General features: G+C 49.7%; 1 non-coding gene across 1 annotated transcript; it reads left to right on the top strand.

Annotated features, from left to right (window-relative positions):
• The first annotated feature begins 8,406 nt into the window (after positions 1 to 8,406).
• On the top strand, positions 8,407 to 8,479 carry TRNAM-CAU. Its single transcript has one exon. It is a non-coding gene; the product is annotated as a tRNA-Met (tRNA).
• Positions 8,480 to 8,720: the final 241 nt, after the last annotated feature.

The following is an 8,720-nucleotide window of genomic DNA, read 5'->3' as shown; positions in this document are numbered from 1 at the left end:
GGGCCCCGCCTCGCCCCGCCGGCATCTTGAGTGTGGCACTGGGCAGCGCCGGCATGGCCGCTCGGTGACACACAGACATGGTGCCGGGGGAATGTCACGGGCCCCTGGCGGTGTTCCCGCTCTGCGACACATGGCCATGGCCGCCTCGGTGCCAGGCTGTATTCTCCTCAGTGACATAGCCATGACCACCTCGGTGCCCTGCCATGTTCCTCATTCAGTGACACAGCCATGGCTGCCTCAGTGCCAGGTAGTGTTCTCCTCAGTGACACAGAGCCATGGCCACTTCGGTGCCAGGCCGTGTTCTCCTTAGTGAGGCCGTGTTCTCCTCAGTGACACACAGGCATGGCCACCTCTGTGCCAGGCTGTGTTCTCCTCAGTGACACACAGCTATGGCCACCTCGGTGCCCTGCCATGTTCCTCATTCAGTGACACAGCCATGGCCGCCTCGGTGCCAGGTAGCGTTCTCAGTGACATAGCCATGGCTGCCTCAGCACCAGGCCGTGTTCTCCTCAGTGACACAAAGCCATGGCCACCTCGGTGCCAGGCCGTGTTCTCCTCAGTGACACAACCATGGCCGCCTCTGTGCCAGGCCATGTTCCTCATTCAGTGACACAGAGCCATGACCACCTTTGTACCAGGCCGTGTTCTCCTTAGTGACACAGCCATGGCCACCTTGGTACCCTGACATGTTCCCCTTCAGCAACAAAAAAGAACAATCTCCCCGGGAAAGTGGGGCACTTTTAAAATTCAGCCATCTTGCCTAGATGGTGCTTTTGCCACGAAAGGTTGGGTCAGATGTTCCTTGAGGTCCTCTCCAACCTTGTATTCCATTATTCCATTATTCCATGAACTCGCAGGATGGCCACTTTGGAGTGGCCCACAATGTCGCCTTCAACATGAACACTTAAGCACTTTTCTCCATACAAAAGTGCAATTTCAATGATCTGTCAACAGTTTGCCTTCACATTGACATGGATATGGGTAGAGTTTACATTTGAAGAACAAAATTTCAGGAGCAGGTGCTCCGATTCTCTTGGAAGCCACCCCCCGGTCTCATGCGTTTTGTGAGGAATTGATTAAATCACAACTTCAGTCACAGATACCACGTTGTGAGTAAAACTGCCCAACTGTTTCCTGCTTAGCAGCTTTCTGACACAAGCTGTTGGCTGGAGCCTTTCAGCTGCATCTCTCTTTCTCTCACATACGTTCCTGGCACTGTGTTTTGAATTTAAAGGACGATTTTGCATCAATAGGGCACAATCTCACTGTACAATCCAAGGGACAGGGAGCTGTGACCAGGATTGTCCTCAGGAGTACAAGGAGAAGGACAGCTTCCCAAGCATCTTAGAGTTTTCAGTGTTTTTGCATTTTTGGGGTGGAGAGATGCATTGAAGTTGGAGAGAATCTGCACTCACACAAAGGAATGAGGGTTCATGACCTAATTTTGTGATTCAGGGTCACGCAGTCCTGGTGGCCTGTCATTATGAGGCCATTAAAGATGTGACTAACAAGGAAACACAGCCCTGAGGTGTATGTTTGCTCTGTCCATCACATCACTGTCCAGGTATAGCAGGTGAGACATGGATGACCAGCAGAACACTGATACATGTGCAATTTAAAACACCAATCCCAAATTCCTGTGTCAACAGGACTCTTATTTATTTAAATGCCTGCCTTAAAAAAAAAAACCAAAAAAACAAACACTTTCCAGCCTGAGGAAATTCCACCAGGCTCTTGGAATTGTGTCTGAGGGCTGAAGGCAGGAGGATGAAACCACAAAATGTTATTTTTGGGGTGTACAGGTGCATCCTGGTGTCAGGGCTGACAATCCCGGGCTCTGTGTGCTGTGTGGTTTGCATCCACAAGCCGACTGTTAGCAGGGCTGCAGCTCGGGCTGAAAGCATCCATATGGTGCTTGGGGAGAGCCACAATCAGAGTATCTGCTGACAGGCTGGGCTATCACATGCTCCTCTCATAAATAATCTGCAGAGACTGTGAGAAGGAAGCTTAGATCCACACCGAGACTCGCCTGACCTTTCCCTCCTCAGCTCAGCCCTTGCCCGTGTCTGCGTGTCGACAGCACAGACAGTTGGCGAGTCTGGATTTGAGGAAGGTGTTAGGAGCAGTTGGAATGACAGCATGGACATAGCCTTTGGAATCAGCTCTGCCTCAGCACAGCTCCCCAGCCCTGCTGAGAAAACGCTGCTTTGGAAAATGCTTTGGCTTCAGGCTCGGCGACGGTGCTGGAACGGAGCCCTTCAAAAATGGAGCCACAGAGCATTTCTATCCTGGCCTTAGAACACTTTATAAAGCATTTAGGCTGAGGAAGAGGAGACTTAACCCAAAGGGGACATTACATGGTCTTCAAATATGCAAAAGGTTTTTGCAGAGCGGGAGGGAATTAGCTCTTCCCTGCATGCTGTGGGACCAGGATGAGAAATAATGAGCTTACAGCTTGGAAAAGGCCATATAAATTAGGGACTGGGATAAGGGTAAGAATTGTTGAGCACCAGAAGAAATTCCCTAGGAAAGAAATGGAATAATCACCTTTGGATGTTTTTATTTAACGAGAAATTAGTAAAACATCTGCTCCGAAGAGTTCAGGGAGAATTGCTCTGATCTCAGGGAGAAGGATGGGGTAAATACTCCCCTACAATCCCTGTCAGCCCTAGTTTTGCATGAGGCAAAGGAGATGTGATTTCCCAAATTTACCAAGCAGGTTAGAGCACAGGCTGGGTTGGGATTCCAGCTCAGATCCTCCTGTCTGCACCTCATAAATACTAATACTTAATAAATACACCAGACTAAATACTAAGTAAAAAAAAAAAAAGCACCACAGGTTTTCCCAACTGTTCTTTCTTCCACAAGGTTGGGTTGGTGTTTTTTTGTTAAAAAATCCAGTATGAACAGTGACTTCAAACCGGCTGATATTCACAGCATTTCCCTTGGGAAAAACTCCCACTTTTCCTATTTTTTACCCACATGAGCTGCCTCACAATGAAACGAGTGTATTTCACATTCAGAATAATAAATCATCCCCTCATTTTTCTGGTACAACAGGACTGAAAAGGCTTTTTTTTTTTCCCAAGGAACAGACAAAGCTGTTCCTCTGCAGTGCTGCACCCTTCCTGGAAGACAACTCTCAGTGTGTGGGGCTGGGAGCTCAGCAGCTGTCAGCAGTATTAAATTCACCAGGAACACAGAGAGAAAAGCCCCATAAAATAAAAGGAAGGACACTGTGCTGATAATAACTTGCATTTCAACCTGAATTAAAATACCTCCCCTCAGTTCTTTGCTCACAAATTGTTCTTATCGATCCAGCTCAGCTCAAGATTAATGTGGGTTTGGTTTCTTTATAAGTGTGCAGCCATTACCCAGCTGCTATTGGAGATTTTCAGGCAGAATCTAACTGTAGAGAATTGTTTGCAGTGCCTTAAAATAACTCTTCTGGGAAGTTTTCACCTTAAATTTGCCTGAAGATGGTGGCTACCCTTAAGAACAAATTCCCACACTTCAAATTTCATCTTCTGAGTTAGGAGAACTTAAGGAAGAATTGGTGAGAATGGCAAAATATCTGTTTTGGGGGGTAGAAAAGTGTAATTTGAGAGAAGTGAATCTAGAAAGGAACCCCACATTTTGCCTGGGTGGGTTTTCTCTGAGATCTGACAACAGCTGAGCCTGTCCCTCAGTGGGAACACAACACTGTTTTTTGGAATACCACGTGTTCTAGACTATTAGACACACTTTTTTTAGATGGTAAATCCAAGCTAACGCATTGCTAAGATGTGTGCAATGTCATCACAAAAACATGATTTTCATAGAATGTTTGGCTAAAAACTCTCCCTGCAAGAAGGATTGCCCAAGACATCATTGCTGGATACCATAACTGACGTCAGTTCCTGCTGTTGCAGCAAACAGCTCTTGGCTCCAGGATCAGGTTTGAAATGGGAGATGTTGCTTGATGGAACACGGTGAATCAGTTGATGTAAGCAGCACTGAGCTGTGTTTGTGTACTGATTTCACTCACAAAATCCATAACTTCTTGGCAAGCTGCAGCAACAGCGCGAGTGCGGGAGGCAGAGCAGGGAAACCATGGAATAACCCAGCGTGGAACAAGGTCTTCCCCTGGTTTTTGATACTCCTAGGGTTGAAGCAATCCCCCACGTGTGCAAATATTAGCTGAGCACCACATTGCCAGTGGTTCAGGAAACACTGTCCTCACTGATGTTGAGAGGCACTAGGGTTGCACAACCACGGAGCAGCAGCCAGGAGTAGCACCCCAACACCTGACCCCTCCAGAGGAGTAGAATCCCACTGCCAGCTGAGCTGCTCCAGGTGTTGAACAGAACTAAATTGTTCAGGCTGGACTGGAGTCAAAGCTGGAGGGACAAGAACTGCTTGTGGCAGAAGTGTTGTGATGTCTTGGGTGACTCCAGGCACTCATGGCCTTTAGATTGACTGATTCCTCATGGAAGCAAGGACAGCACGTTGAAGAAAGATCATACCCTCTTCCATAAGTCATAGAATCATGAGGTGTTTGTTGGAAGGTTGGAAGTGATCTTAAAGGTTTGGCTTGGAAGGGACCTTAAAGCTCATACAGGGCCACCCCCCTGCTGTGGGCAAGGACACCTTCAACTATCCCAGGTGGCTCCAAGCCCTGTCCAGGGGGCACTTCCAGGCACAAGGCACTCACAGCTTCTCTGGGAACCTGTTCAGGGTCTCACCACCCTCCCAGGGAAGAATTCCTTCCCAATATCCCATCTATCCCTGCCCTCTGGCAGTGGGGAGCCAGTTAAAGAGAGGGCACAGAGCTCTGCTCTAAAGCAGAAGGAGGTGACCACTTCCTGAGCCATCAGCAGCTTTTCTGCAGTGCTCTGGATTTTCCCTGAAGAGCCCAGCCTGGCCAGTGCTGTATATCCTGCAAATCTGGTGAGATCAAGGTCCACAAAGCAAGGAAGTGGGAAATCATAGGCCCAGGACAAGAAGAGCTGTTTTCCAGCTTAAAATACACACATGACAAAAACAAAAGCAAAACTCTTCAGCCTTTCTATTTGGGATATTCTCTCTTTGACATGTCCTCCCTCCAAGGATGGGAACAGTTTTTTAGGAGGCAGGAGCAGTCTTTATTTTTTATTACAAAGCAGAAATCTCAGTGTAGGCTCCTGCCAAAAAAGCATGCTGCAAATACTCTCTGTGGCAAACAGGGCTTGCAGACAGGGTTTGTTCATCTGTCTCGGCCTGCCTTGCCATACTTTTCTGTCCCTCTTGCCAAATGGAAAATAAATCATTCTGCCCTCTCTGTTCTGGTTATAATTGGCTGGATATGCCATCAGCTGGCTCATCCCTGCTCAGAGCATGGGAAGGCATAAACACTTCCAGGATTACAGAAAATGAGGACACTAACTTTGGGACCCATCCAAAGCCCTTTAGTGAGCGTGAAGACTAATTGACTACAGCGAGAGCTGCATCAGCTCCTTAATTGCTGAGGGGAAATGAAACAATAACATTTCCCCTTTCCCTACAGCCTTTTCCAAGAGCCCTGTGGCAAGGACTGCAAGCTGCCTGCCTCAGACAGCAGCACTGGAGAGCTCCAGGCCATTACTCAGGAATGTTTTCCAAGGAAGGTGCTCAGACAGTGCCACAGAGGATGGGAGATGATGATAATGCACTTTTCCTGTTTTCCCTACTGTCACAAACAAAGCTGCTTGATTCAGATAATGGGTTTGGTGAGATAGGAGAGAAAGCAGCAGTTTTAGGATTTGATGACTGAAGTTGAAGGTAATATCAGTTATAACCACCCTGTTGCACACCAGGTCTCCACCTTCTGGGCCTCAAGGACCTTGGATGTGCCCAGGCTCCAAACCTATTGTGTATTGCTCCACAAGAACAGCACTGGAAATTGGAGACAGCAATTGTTTCTCCTCTCTGTGATGTGATGAAGGGCTGGGATTCCCTCACTCTGTCCTGTTAGAAGGGAAAACATGGTGACTTGGAGCACTGGGAGCTTTGCCTCAGGCTTTGCTGGGCTCTGGCTGACATCAGCGTGGGATGGAGGTGGGCACTGCCTTCTCCCTTTGCCCTTCCTCATCGGCAGGAAATCAGCACGGGGCAATTGGCATGGATTTGTGATGGGCTGTCCATCACAGCCCTTTCCAGTGCTGCCTTCTGCTGGCTTGGACAGGAAAGGGGGTCAGTGGGCCAAGGGAAGTCTGATGGATGAGAAATGTGGCTCAGCACCCACGGAGCCAAGACTGTGGTGTCAGGTTATAGGGGTCAGGTGGGTGAGGGAAAGGAGAGAAGGTTGTAGGGTGATTAGGCAGCAGGAGCATTTGGTGGGAAAGGAGAAAGAATAAAGTTCAGATAAAAATATAAAAGCAAAAGAGGGGAAAGCATGTGTGTGCTGTAGACTGCCGTGGTTCTGCTCCAGGCAATGTCACCCAGGACATCTTTTGTTTCATTCACACAAAAATCCTTGCCATCAGTACTTTCCCCTGTCCCCTCCATGAACCCATCACTTCCTAAACAAACAGACATGACAAGGCCTTTGAAAGCTGTGTCAGAACCTTTAAGTACCAGCTGAGCATAATGTAACATGGGAAAAGCCACGTGATTCCCTACAGGTGGAAAACAGCTCCGGCCGTATTTCCAAAGCTCCGATGTTTGCTTTACATGACTCACTGCCCATGTGCCTTGGTTTAGATGCTAGGAGCAGCTTTTTGTAATGTAATCAGAGCTGTGGGCACTCCATTTGTCCATCACTGAGGCCCCAAAGGATTAGCACAGCACTAAAATGACACCTCATCCTGCCTGTGGGCAGTCAGGGGGTGGAATGCAGCAGTTCAGCCTGGGAGAAGCTGAGCATTTACTCATCCCAGGGCTGGAGCAATGTTGTTTGTACCGTGAGCCAGCCTGACCTCATCATGTCATCATCCCATATCCAGACCCTTGGGAATCAGGGTGTCCTGACCCTGATAACAACAGCTGCCCATCAGACCCTTGGCAAAATCTGTGGGCAGCTCAAGCATCTCATCTGGTCTGGTGAGACTCAGAAGGACTGTGAGCAGTAGGACAAGGAGGGTGATGCTCCCCTCTTCTCTGCTCTCATGAAATCCCACAGGAGCTCTGTGTCCAGCCCTGGAGCCCTCAACATAAGGAGGATGTGGAGCTGCTGGAGAGAGTCCAGAGGAGCCAGGGAGATGCTCCAAAAGCTGGAAAAACTCTGCCCTGGAGCCAGGCTGGGAGAGCTGAGGGTGCTCACCTGGAGAGGAGAAGGCTCCAGGGAGAGCTCAGGGCCCTTAAAGGGGCTCCAGGAGAGCTGGAGAGGGACTGGGGACAAGGATGGAGGGACAGCACACAGGGAATGGCTCCCACTGCCAGAGAGTGGATTTAGATGGGATATTGGCAAGGAATTGTCCCCTGGGAGGGTGTTCCCAGAGCAGCTGTGGCTGCCCCTGGATCCCTGGGAGTGTCCAAGGCCAGGTTGGACAGGGCTTGGAGCAACCTGGGACAGTGGAAAGTGTCCCTGCCATGAGAGGGGGTGGAATGGGATCATTTTAAGGTCCTCTCCAACCCAAACCAGTGTGGGTTTCTACAGTGTCCAAAGGTGTGTTCCTCCTTCATCCTCTGGCAGCTCCTTGCTGTGCAGAGCAGCCTCCCTGCAGCGATTCTCGTGGGCGATGCTCTCAGACTTTCTGCATCAATTAAATCTCTGTTTTCCCGTCTTCTGCCAGTTTGGGGATTTGTTGCTCGATTGTCATGGTGACTGCATCCGTGGGACCCTCGCTGAGGGTGAGGCCCCTCCATTAGGATTCAGGGCAGCACTTCAGCCAGCATCACTGGGGACCCTCTTGTGCTGAGCACTCTCTGAGAGCAGGGAGCTCATTCCACTGCAGAAATCCCAGCTGAACAGCCTCTCTTCACAGCAAACGAGGCTGCCTCTAATTTTTGTTAATTATATGGAAGCAACTTGATTTCCTCGTGAGCCTGTTGTCAGCACAGCCCTCACAGTCTATTCCTAGCCAGCAGGATGAGGATGCTTAAGAACCCCAAAGGACTCTGCAGCTGTTTTGCAGAACAACATGGAATAAAAAGGAGCCATTTCCAAAATAAATTAAAAATACAAAAAAAGGACATAACCCAAGATGTTTCTTGCAGAACACTGTGGGAAAGAGGAGCCATTTGCAAAAAATCTGAGGTCTGGCTGGCAGAAAAGCAGAGAGAAGACGGAATGGGGGGAAAAAAACAACGAAACTATCAAAAGAGGTGCAGAAAAGGAGATTTTTGTAAGGAAAGAGGTTTCCCAGGCAGCACACCGGGAATGGCGGTGAAGACGCAAGTCCCAAGAAAGGCCCGGAGAGGCGGAGGCACAGGAACAAGGGCCCTGCGCGCGAAGCGGTTTTTCGAGGAGCCTCGTTAGCGCAGTAGGTAGCGCGTCAGTCTCATAATCTGAAGGTCGTGAGTTCGATCCTCACACGGGGCAGTGATGGTTTCCTCCTTTTTTTTCCTTCCCTCTCCCGCAGCCAGCCTTTGCCAAGGGAAGGGAATGTCTGTTTCTTTCATGGAATTGGAGCAGGAGGCGGGACAGGACGCGGCGACCGCGGCCCAGCCCCGCACCAGCCCGCAGCGCGCCGGTCACCGGGCACCGGCCCCGCCATGCGCACGGTCCCTCCGCCCGCTAGGGGACGCGCACGCTGGTTGTGTCGGGTATAGGCCCGGCGCCC

The sequence above is a fragment of the Geospiza fortis genome, unplaced genomic scaffold (assembly GCF_000277835.1).
Source record: "Geospiza fortis unplaced genomic scaffold, GeoFor_1.0 scaffold102, whole genome shotgun sequence".
Classification (NCBI taxonomy): Eukaryota; Metazoa; Chordata; class Aves; order Passeriformes; family Thraupidae; genus Geospiza; species Geospiza fortis.
The sequence above is the reverse complement of the archived record's forward strand: the minus strand, read 5'-3'. Positions and strand labels throughout refer to the sequence as shown.